Genomic DNA, 12,319 nt, shown 5'->3' with positions numbered 1-12,319 from the left:
CCACAGCAGCTCCTGCAAGCATCTGCTGTGTTACTTGTTTCCTTCTTCCCCTTTGATGCCAGGGACCTCGGTAGACCAGGAAGCCGCAGCTGGGAATGCATTCAGAGACCATTAGTACAGGAAGCACTGTGGAATCCAGGGAAACCGTGAAACGGTGAGTTGGAAAACAGACTATGAAAGGCCTTTTCAGGCCGTTTCTTTCAGGAGGAGTTTGTTTTTGGATTAAAGAAGTTTATTCAGGTATTCACAAATACCCAGGCTCTCTGCACCGGCTGGAATGTGGAAACCCCTCAGCCATATACTCAATTTCTGTAGAGGGGACTGGCATGCTCTGGCTGGGGAAAACGTGGATGAAAGAGGCGTAATTAGGTGACACGCCTTCAAAGGAGATGAAAGGACCAAAACATCCTCAAAAACGCAGGCAAAAATATACCCTGAAATCACTACGCTCTTTATTTTGGAAGTAGCAGCTCCCATAAAGGGCTAGGTGTCAATGGCATGGTGTGTAGCGAGGTCCTGGACTGGGTTTCTTTCTTTCTTTCTTGTTTCTTTCCTCACTCATGGAAGAACATGATGGAATGTCATATTCCTGTGTTTCCTCCACCCCCAGCAAACGTGGAATGGCTCCCTCCATAGCCAGAGACCCTGAGCTACGCAGCCGATGCCTTGCTGGGTGCCTTGCTTGACGAGAGGACCAGCGACCAATGGCGTATCTATTTAAACCCTCTCCCCCGTGCTCTCCACCCTAGTCTTCCCTGAATGGCTCATTTATAGTCTTCACTCCTTTGCTTAATAAACAGTGCCTTTTCTCTGCTTATGTTGCTAAGAAAGCACATAAAGTTCCATAGTCTTCTTGCAAGCTCCTTTTCCTTGGACCAGTTTTATTGTCCGATCTCATTGAATACAGGAGATTGGCAGATTCTGATGATGAAGGGGGTTTGGAGCAGGGGTCCACCTCCCCTGCTCTACTGCTCCTTTTCAGATGAGAAGATGGAGCCCCAGGAAGCTTGCATGACTTACTCTAAGGGGTGGGTCTAGAGCCAGAGCAGAGACTGGGTGGGGGGGGCGGGTTTTGACCCCCAGATGAGCACTTTTCCTACTGCTGAAGCTATTCCTTCTCAATTTCCCTTTATTTTTAATCCTTTAATGGACATACTCTGACTGTGTTGTAGCACTCATTAACACATATTTAAATAATTATGGAAAAATCCGCATTTTATGCATCCTTAAGCACTTTGACCTCTGGATTTCTGCAGCTGGATCTGACGGAGCTTTAGCTATTTGGCACATTTTAATTAGTGTTCTAACTGCTTCTTTGCTCCTGTGGTCTTGAAGCAGCCCACACAGCACACCTGCCTTATTGAGCTCAGAGTCTCCAAAAACGCTTACACAAACACTTGGCTTTTTCTTTTTCTTCTCTCCCTCACCACCCCCTTCTCTTTCCTGGCTGAATTCAAGAGTGCAGAATGAATGTGCTATTGAAGGCCACTTTGACAACACCACTAAATAAAGATTCCTCTTGGCTAGCAGAATTTTTCCAGTTCAGACCAGGGCTACACAGAAGGGGATGGCAGGTACTCATCAGCCAAGGCCGTGATTGTGGCTGGAAGTAGAAGACGCATAGGGAGGAACATACGTAGACAAAGAAGACATAATTTATCTATCTGCATATATATATATATATATGTCTTCCACCTCAAGCTATATATATCTCTCTCCAAAAGTGGAATCCCTCTGTTTTCTACCCTGCTTTTCTGTGGTGCATTACATTATACTCATTTTCCTTTTCAATGCATCTAAAGTTAATGCTGTAATATTTCACCATATGGGGATGGACCATCAACTTTAAAACCTGGTGTCTACTAATGAACATACAGACATCAAGTTTGTTATTTATTTGCTTCATGTATTTAATTGTGCTGTTCTTGACGGCATTTCATAAACATCTTTGCATACACTTCTTTTCAATCTAGTCTGAATATTTACTTGGATTAGATTCCTACAAGACTTATTTTATAAAAGCACTGGACACTTTGCATCTTAATGTGTGCTGCTCTTAAGAAAGGTGGGGGTGGCTTAGAATCCCACCACCTGTGTGAGAGGATGTGCCTACCCGCCCCCCACCACCACCCCTGCCTTCACCAGTAGTGTCCTGTTCTGTGTATTGTCCTTAAAAACAGTCTTGGTCTATAAAACTTTGAAATGCCCCATCGATTGAGGAAATGGGATATCAAGAGTAAGGAGAAGCAGGGGAAGGTTGTTTCATGCCCAGAGAGTGGGGGCAGGTGGGGGAGAGCAGAGAGGGATGGGCAGGGGTCAGACCCTGTCAGGCTTCGAGCAGGTCATGATGAGGCATACCAGATTCCATGGCAGGCCACGGGAGCTGTTCAAGCAGGAGATCTGGATTCGATTCATGGAGGTAATTGCATCCCTCATTCATCTATCCATGAGTTCTTTCTACGAATATGCTAGATGTCTTCATTTGCCCTCCAGGTGCACTGCCCTGTGCCCTAAAAGGCAGCAAGACTCTTGCTCCCTGGCTTCCAGTTGAGTTTAATCAGCTGGGCACTGGTAGGGGACCAGAAGTCAAGTGGAGTGTTTATTCCCCTGGACTTCTTCCTGCAGTACTCCCTTGGATGGAGTTTATGCCCTGACTAAAGGGACATGCTTGTTAGCCCTGTCCTGCAGATCCAGCTCTGTCCTCTGGCCCTGGAGATGATGGCTCCCCTCCATTGCTAGCCTGGGGGTGCATCTCCCTTGTCAGCTTCTTTTAGTCCAGGCACAGCCTTCTATTAAATTCTCCTCAATGACCGCATTTGATGTGTCACACATATCTTCCGGGAACCCTGCCTGGCACCAAGGGTTTGTCACAGTTGCCCTTAATTATTTTACATGCTGAAATGAAGCATATTTCAGCACAGTAAGGGGATAAACAGACAAACTGGAAAGATGAAACAGGTCAGAAGTATGGCAGTCATCGAAGTCTCCTCCCTCTCCCAGTTATCACACACCAGGTTCTGTATTTCCTGCCTACTAAGTGTGTCTCCCATTCTTTCTATGTATCCACCCCAACTGCCATGCCATGAATGAGTCGAGGCATTCACCATTGCTAGAGCCCCCAAAATCATCCTTCACCCCCAATCTGGCACCAACACACAACCCACCCTCGGTCAAGCGCCCCTGGTAATCTTTACAGGTGAAAAAACTGATGATGTTGCTCATCTGTGAAATAATCTTTAATGGCTCTGTCCTGGTTTGGGTTTCCCAAAAGCAGAGCCTGAAGCAAAGACTTGGTATAGGGTGGTTTGTTTGGAAGAAGGTGCCAGGACGCAGGAGTGAGGGATCAGGGCGGGTGAGATGAGGGAAGAGAAACTCAGTAAAGTGCATTCATGGGCAGTTACTGTTGGGGCAACTCCAGATGGTCCGGGGAGCCTGGCATGTGTCCACTGCTCCCTGCCTTCTTGGTTGAGGTTGCCCCTGGGATGTTAATGACCCTGCACTTCTGGGCAGCTGGGGGCAATTCTCTGCATTGGAGAAAGCAAGGCAGGGAGATGTGGGGTGTTGGCACATGCCAGGGGCCCTGAAATCGGGGTGGGGGGCAGAACAGATGCCATACAGGCATTGTTAGCATCTGCCGCAGCCTCCTCTTTGTGGTCAGGATGAAGCCCTTTACGACTCATCATCTCTTCTGTCTACCTTGCTTCATTTTCTCATGCCCATCCCCTTACTCAAGGCAACCAGTTGCCCACATAATGCTTGTATCCATTAGAAAGTCATCCCTTCTCAGGCAGCTTTGTATCTGTGTATCCTGATAAGCTTGGGTATCCTGGAATTCATCCCGGTGGCCTCTGGAGTTTGGGATCCTTGTGTAGTACACAGCCTCAACAACTGTATGGGGTAACCCTAATCATTGATCTCAGCCTAATGACCTGCATTGTTCCCTGAATACACCAAAATGGTTCACATTTCTGTGTCTGTGCTATTCCTTTTGCCTAGAATTCATGCATCAAATATTTATTGGGCATCTACTCTGGGCCAGTCACTATTGGAAGTGCTAGGGATATAGCAGAGAATGAGGCAAACATGGAGATGCCTACCCGTGTGGAACTCGCACTGGGAGTAGAGGCAGACCCTCAAAGAAATAAATAAGTGTACAGTAAGCTAGATGGTGGTGTGTGTCACAGAGGAAAAGATAGCTGGGGGAGGGCCCTGGGGGTGGGGCTGCAATATTAAGAGAGGTCAGAGAGGTGACACTTGAGTGAAGACCTGAGCCTGGATGAGTAGGTGTCTGGGTAAGTGTTCCAGGAGGAGGGAACAGCCAGCACGAAGGCACAGAGATGGGGCATAGCGATGAGGACACATTCAGGCCAGAACAAAGTGAGTGAGGGGCAGAGCCAGGAATCGAGGTCAGAGGGGAAGGACAGGCAGGCGGTGGATGGCATGGGACCTGGCCAGGGCTTCCACCTCTACTCAGGGTGAGATGGGAGCATGGGAGGGCTGGAGCAGAGAAGGGATGGGATTGAAGCCTCCTCTGAACAAGATCACTTCTCCTCATGCCCCTGACTCATCTCAACAAAACTGGCTTGGTTCCCATCTCTGCAGAAGCCCTTGCAAATCCCACCCTGTCCTGCCCCACTTCCCGCTGGCGCACTCCGCCCACGTTGGTAGGTTCTGCGCTGTATCCCGATGGGAGGGCAGGAGAGAGACCAGAAGTCCCTCTGTGGCCTCAGGGACCTGTTCCATGGGCCACCTTTCTGGAATGTCAGTGGCAGAACATTTTGGATGCAGTAGGGAAAGATGTGCCTTCTTGGGGGGGGAGGGCACTGAAGGTCAGCACGGATTTGAAGGTTTCCCGTGTAAGACGCGGTTTCCTCAGCTGTAGAACAGGGAGGCTGTGTCTTCTGTGTCTCTGTGTCACAAGTGGTAGCATTCAGCAGCAGCATCACACATGCTCTGCTTCACGCTGAGTGAGCACCCACATGGTTTCCCGGGGAAGCCCAGATTCCCATTTTTATCACAACACACAGCTTCTGACTTAAAAGGCAGGACTACATCTTTCTTAAACTGTCTCGTTGATATGTAAGGAGAGATGAGAGGGAAAATTACTCTAAAATGGTGTTTTAGGGGGATCCCTGGGTGGCTCAGCAGTTTAGTGCCTGCCTTCAGCCCAGGGTGTGATCCTGGGGTCCCGGGATCGAGTCCCACATCGGGCTCCCTGCATGGGGCCTGCTTCTCTCTCTGCCTGTATCTCTGCCTCTCTCTGTGTCTCTCATGAATAAATAAATAAAATATTTTTTAAAAATTGATGTTTTAGGAGAAGACAACTGGCAGGTTCTGACCCAAAACCAAAATGTGATCCCACGGCACACCCATCAGGATGATGGCTGTTATCAAGGTGGGAAGTAGTAACAAGTGTTGGCCAGGCTGGGGAGAAGCACGAGCCCCCGGGCACTACCAGTGGGGATGCAAGACGGTGCAGCTGCTCTGGAAAATGGGCAGGCAGCTCTTCAGTATGCCATATGGCCCAGCAATCCCACTTCTGGGTCAAAAAACTGGAAAGCAGGAACTTAAACAGACATCTCTATGCCCGTGTTTCCCAGCAGTACTATTCACTATATCCAAAAAGGCCGAAGCAGCCCAAGGGTCCATCCACAGAGGAACAGATACACACAATGTGGTCCAGCCACACGGGGACTACTACTCAGCTGTCACAAGGGAGGAAATCCTGACACCTGCTGCAACATGGATGGACCTGGAGGACAGAACGCTGATGCCAGTTGCAAAAACACAAATACTGTGATTCTATTTATGTGGGGAGAGCTGAGAGCAGTCAGACCCGGGGGGACGGGAAGGAGGTGGTGGGCACAGGGGGCTGGGGAGACGGAAGGGGAGCTGGCATTCAGGGGGATGGAGTTCGTGTGCGGGAAGATGAAGTGGATGGTGGGGATGCTAACACGTGAATGTAGTTAGGCCCACAGAACTGTACACTTAATAATGGTTAAAATGGGGACGCCTGGGTGGCTCAGTGGTTGAGCCTTTGGCTCAGGGCGTAATCCTGGGTCCAGGGATCGAGTCCCACATCAGGATCCCTGTAGGGAGCCTGTTTCTCCCTCCACCTATGTCTCTGCCTTTCTCTGTCCCTCATGAATAAATACATTAAAAAATGGTTTAAAGGTAAATTTCACGTTATGTATGTTTTATCACAATTGAAGAAGAAAAGCCAGCCCAGAGTCTCCGAGCGGCAAGGAAAGGAGCCGTGGGCGCTGGGCCGGCTGCCCGCAGCACGGGGGAGGCCCTGCTGTGGATCCCATCCATCTGCAGGCCCAGGTGCTGTCTTCTGAAGCCAAAAGGTCACCCAGGGGACATGCTCCTCTGGAGAGGCCTCCGGGCTGCCAATGTGTCAACTCAAAGACCACTGGCGGTGATAAGAATGCAAAGAGGTGTAACTGAAGTGTCATCTGAAAGCTACTAGAGGCTTAGCGACACTTCAAAGGCGCGACACAGGGACGGAGCCCAGGACAGCAGGGCGCAAACAATGCGGCTGGAGCGGGTGATTATGACTTCTCATGTTCCAGCCTCGGTGGCGGCGTGTGAAAAGGGCACAGGCGGGGAGTCACCCGAGCAGTGGGGTTTTACAGGGATGGCAACTGTCTCCCAGCTACGTCCCAGGAAAGCAGAGAGCACCCAGAGCGAGGAGGGCACACTCGTCCCCAGCAGCGGGATTCCCTGCAGCAGGAGCAGCAGAGCCACAAACAGGAGGGAGGGAGGAAGGTCGACTCATTCCCCTGAGAAAGAATGAACTCAGAGAATTGAAATCCCAGCCCCACGGTCACTCTTACTCCAACTGAGAAAAAGAAAGCCCGACCTCCCTGAAAGTGCCCAGGGCCAAGCAGACTCGATGCCTTCTCTGCACATGGCAAAGGAAGCCAGGAGTCCTACCATTTGCTGGTATCTTCGTTTTAAAAAATGTAGCTTTGGAAACACACTCTAAAAGCCCCTCAGGTGCACATGTTCCTCCAAGAGAGCAATCCTGCCTTGCGGGGAGGCGCCCTTGCTCCTACTGCCTTCAACCACTGAGGTAGGAGTATTCAGGGTGCCTGGGTGGATGAGCCCTGGGCACTGGGGCATCAGGGAAACCCACAATCCCGCCTTGTGGGGCCATGGCCCAGGGGATGGGGTCATCACAGGGCAGAGGGAAGCACACAGCATGGAGGGCATGTCAGGAAAAGGCACATGTCACACTTGTCATTGGTCCTAGGGGTTGGGGTCAAGCAAGGAGTCCAGCAGAGGCTGGATGGGACATGGAGTGGGTGCAGGAGGGACGCAGTCCCCTCCTGTGGCAGGAGCACAGAGTACAAGGGGCAGGTGGGAAGTGAGCCTGAGCAGCCACCCCAGGCCCCCTGGTCTGGGGCTTCTCCAGAGCCCAGGATAAGCTCTTGCATGGTTTGAAGAAGACACCATGGGTTTTGTAACTCAGGGTCATGTCTCAGGCTGAGATCCTTGGAGTGTGGATGGGGCAGGACAGGGAGGCCTGTCAGTCGCTGTTGGGACGACTGGGGCACAGTGAGGCGGTGAGACCAGGGGACCAGCCATGAGGATGCAGGAGGTGGAGGCCCAGTGAACTTCTTAATGGGCTTTCCCTCAAGTGCTTTATCAGAGCTGGCTTTGGGGGCAGCTTGTGCATTTTGTCTTGGCAAAGGGGTGGTCTAACCTGTGTTGGGAAGCAGGGTTTCTGAGAGCAGAGGACACAGATGTGCTGGCATCCCATCCCTTCCACCAAGGCTGGAAAGTGGGGATAACCCATGAGTCCCATGAACCCTCTCACCTCCCCTCTAGGATAGACAGTAACTGAGAGCAGCTACGGGCATCCTGAGGCACCAGAGTCCAGAATCCACCCTGTTGCGGGTGAACCTAGACCTGCACGGCCTTGGTGTTGTTCATCCACGTCCCTCTGAGTCTGGACACCCCACCGTTCCCATGCCAATGCAGAGCTCTGGCCCTCTGCCAGCAGAGCCCAGTAGATGCCAGGCGACCAACCAAGTAAGCCACCCACGATGTCCAAAGCCAGCATGTGCTGCTTGGTCTGCTTGTTCAGGGAGAAAGTGGGCAACCTGACACAGAAACAGGCGACAGAAATATACGGTGTCACCCAAGAGGCCATGCCTTAGCTCGGTGATTCTGATTCAGCAGAGGTGTGGTGGCGGTGCATCTGTGTGTGTAGCAGGCTCCAGGTAGCATTCTGGGGTCACAGCCAGGAGTGACGCAGCGAGCCCTGGCTGGGGGCCTCTGGCGAAGCTCATCAACTATCTGACCTCAGGGTCATGGGTAAGATGAGTGTTCCCATTGCGAAGGTCAGCGTCCATTTCTAAGCTGTGAGTCTATGGTGACAGAGGGGACCCGTCTGAAGCCCAGAGGTGGGTGGACACAGAGGAGCAGAGCAAGGTCCGAGGTCTCACCAGAGACACAGATGAGGACCCATCCATGGAGGGTGAGGTGGTGGCTTCAAACCCCAGCTCAGCCTCATACACTGCTGGACCTCAGGCAGGTGGCTTTGCCCGGCCTTCTGTGCCTCAGTTTCTCCACCACAAGTGAGGGATAATAGCTCCTGCAGTTGCGGGAAGTCACCAGCTGTATATGGAGGATGCAGAGAACGGGCGGCATAGAACCGGCCTCCAAAGCTATTGGCTCCTGGTTTTGCCTCACTATCCAGCACTTTGCTGTATATTCTGGAATCGAGAGACACCAGGGTGTCGGATGAGCTGTGAGACCCACACAGCCCAGGTTGACCTTGGCCAAGCTGCTTAAAAGCGCCTCCCATTCAACTCTGCAGAACACGGAGTGGTTTAACCTTTCGAGTTCTTTAAATAAACTCCCTTTGCTCCCACTGCGCTGTGCTCCTAGGGCCATGCCAGCAGGGGCTGGAACCAAGAAGGAGAAGGTCGGCTCCCCCGTGACTGCTCCCAAAAGCCCGCGCCATGCCCGCGCCGTGCCCACAGGAGGGGTCTCCTCTCTGAATGCGTGATGGTCCTCAACAACCATACCTCCCGGGTCAGTCGTGAGCAAAAGGCTTGGTCGGATGGAGATGTTGCCTTTTGGGTTATTCCCTTACTGGATGTTCTGCTTCCTGCTAAAGACAGTCAGGTTAGGACACAGCTCCCCATATTCAAGTAAACAACAGTTTTACAGGAAAACCCCAAAACAGCCTTTCACGGCCTAAACACGGCCCCGGCACCCCAGCACATCTGCATAAACTATAGGAACTTTTCATATTGTTGGTTTTTAGTCCAAAAAATGAAAACCCTGTGAGATGATGATCATTGTCCCCACTGAAGAGTTTGCTGCACAGAGAGGTTAAGCAATGCGGCTAAGGCCACCCAGCTGGACAGTTCTGTGTTCTTAGTGGCTGTCGCACATGGTCTCGTGTTAAATTTCCTTCTTGTCCTTACGTTACTCTTTCCTATTTTTCATCCCCTCCTCCATCACAGGGCTGCCATCTGGCAGCCCAGTGCCCTGATGACCAGGTGGTCCCTGCTCTGGTTTCCTGTGTTCCCCCACATTGGTTGCTCAAATAATATGTATGAAGTTGACCTTCCCAGGTGAACTGTGGCTCACGTTTCAGGGTTGGGCTCAAGCATAACCTCTCCTCTGAAATCTTCCCTGGTCCCTCCATTTGAAGTCATCGTCCCCTCCTCCGTACCCATCCTGGTGCCTGTTGTCTGTTCTCCCCATTGCATCTGATAAATGGTCACTAAATCTTCCTTCCCACAGAGACCATGGGCTCTTTCTCCACCCTTGAACCTGAGCTTGGCCGTGTACCTTGCTTTGGCCACTAGGACGTTATCGACAAGATGTGAATGCTCTTCCCTGGGGTCCTACCACTTGTTGCTCTTGGGACACTGAGGACTCCGTGTGGACAAGCCTGGGCCAGCCTGCTGGACAGGAAGGGCCAAAGGAGAACTGAGACAGCCCAGTCAACAGCCTGGCCTCAGGAGCACGTGAATGAAAGGATTCTGTGTCATCCAGCTTCCAGCTGGGCACAGAAACAGGAGCAAGCAGAGCCGAAATCATCCAGCCCACTCCAGAACTATGAACTAAAGAAATGTCTGTGTAAAGTCACTGAATTTTGGGGTGGCTTGTTATGCAGCATTAGCCAACTGTTACACTGATGGATCTCCTTTGCTTGGAGTGGTGCTGGACACTGACATGGATGCTCAGTGAGGGAATGAATCATGGCACTCGATGAATAGTTGAATGATGGATGGGGAAGACGCTGGAATGTGACGTGGAGGAAATGTCACCTAAGTTGGTTCTGGGAGGCTTCGTTTTCTTCTACTTTCCCATCTTTAGGCAGAATTTCCCATCTTAAGCTGCTGTAATGACACTACTAACACCTACGCCCTGGGTCATCTGCTCAGCACTCAGCCATCACTTCCTGTGCACTGTGTTACACAGAGTGGTTGGTAATTGAAACTTAGAGCTTGCTTAGTTGCAGTGACAAATAATCCCAGAATCCTGGTACTTTACATGACAAAGATTCGTGTTTTGTCCATGCTACAAGTCCACCTGGATGCGGCTATGGCTCTGCGCACATTCAGTCTGGGACCCAGGCAAGAGGGGCAGCTTCCATGTGAAGCATCACCTTGCAATCCAGTGCAAGAGACAGAGAGACAAATGACAATCTAGTGTGAACTACTTATAGGGAAGTGCTGGGAGGAGAAAATCAGGGACAGAGCTTTTTTTGGGGGGGGGGTGGTTGGGGAGTGGGTTAGTGAGGTTCATGTAAAGTCAGGGAGGAATAGAAGGCTAGCTAGAGAAGAATATTCTGGGCAGAGGACACAGCCTGGATAGAACCAGCTGGAAGTGGGGGTGTTTCAAAGTGGTGGAATTGCAATTCATTCAGAAGGGATGAGGAGAGAAGTGCTGAGCAAGGAGCCCGAGAGTGGGGCTCAGATGAGAAATAATGGGACATGCCTCTCCCAGCTCCAGAGGAACATGCTGTCAGCTGTGATCTCCTTTCTGCCTGGAGAATCCCCTTCAGGTTCTTTGCTTTAACCAGGAGACCCTCCGCTGCCCCAGCCCCAGGGACACACTCAGTGGCAAGGGTGGGCCTTGCTTCTCTCCGTGATGCAGAGAACCTCTGGCCTTTGATATCTGCGCTGGACTCCTGTTTCCTGCTCTCCACAGTCTGAGGCTGAGCAGAGAAGGGCAGGCTCCTCCCTGGCCACCCCTCCTTGATAAGGTCACCCATCAAAGGCCTGATGGAGGAAAGCGTCCGGGCGCACAGCCCCTCACTGCTGCTGACAGATTGATCATGCACGGAAGTAGCTAATGATCTGGCCAGCTCCAAGCTGTCACATCACCATGCCTGGCTCGCCCGGGGCCATGGCAGGAGAGGCTCAGGGGAGAAAACCCTCCCCGAACACACTGCTGACAATGGGGGTTGGTGAATCCCTGAGAGCAGTGGCAGTGGTGAAAATGGCCAGGGAGGTAGTCCGCAAACTCTTCCCCGGGGCAAGGTGGGCCAGAAGACTCTGGGCCCTCACCAACCACCTTCCCAGAGACCCAGGCCAAGGGGACAAAGGAACCTGCTACAACTTAGCAAGACCCCCTTCCCTGCGACATCCTCTTTCCGCAGGGCAGGAAGATGGAAGCAGAGGGAATGTGAAATGCACACTGCACACCAGTTGAGCTCTTTGCTGTTTGCAGCTCCATGTTTGCTAACTTTGGAAACCTCACAAGAGAGAGCTGTTTTGTCAAGACGGTAAAAAAAATTATTTGCAAGGGAAATGAGAGGGCCCTTCCTGGAGGGCAGGAGGCACGCCCCTCGGTGCCCGTGCTCCAGTAGCATGACGCAGTGAGCAGGGAGGCTGCTGGGAGCGTTTGTCCAGGCTTGGCGCGATTTTGAAGCTTTGAAGTGTTTCTCTGTCTTCCCCCGACCACCCCTCTGCCAATCAGCACCAAGGAGAATTACCTCCAGGTGCAGCCTGGCCACTACCTCTCCTTCAGAGTGAGTCGCTGGCCTCAGGGGCAGAGAGTGCCCTGCCATCCTTCCACTCAAGCTGGGAAGTGGGTGCAGCACGCCTTGCCCCGGGGCACGAGGTGGTGATCCCAGGACAACATCTCACCTGAGCACCTCCGTACCCCACTGCTGGGGCATGGAATGCTCTCCTTCCAGAACTCTGCATTGCTGCCTTCTTCCTGCCGTTCAGGTCTGGCCCAGGTGGCACTTCCTTCTGGGGGTCTCTCCCCTGAGTCCCTACATCTAAAACTAGAGCCTCCTCCCAATGGATCCTCCATCTGGGAAAGTGCTGAGACTCCA

The sequence above is a fragment of the Canis lupus genome, chromosome 5, assembly GCF_003254725.2.
Source record: "Canis lupus dingo isolate Sandy chromosome 5, ASM325472v2, whole genome shotgun sequence".
NCBI lineage: Eukaryota > Metazoa > Chordata > Mammalia > Carnivora > Canidae > Canis > Canis lupus.
Note: the sequence above shows the minus strand (reverse complement) of the source record.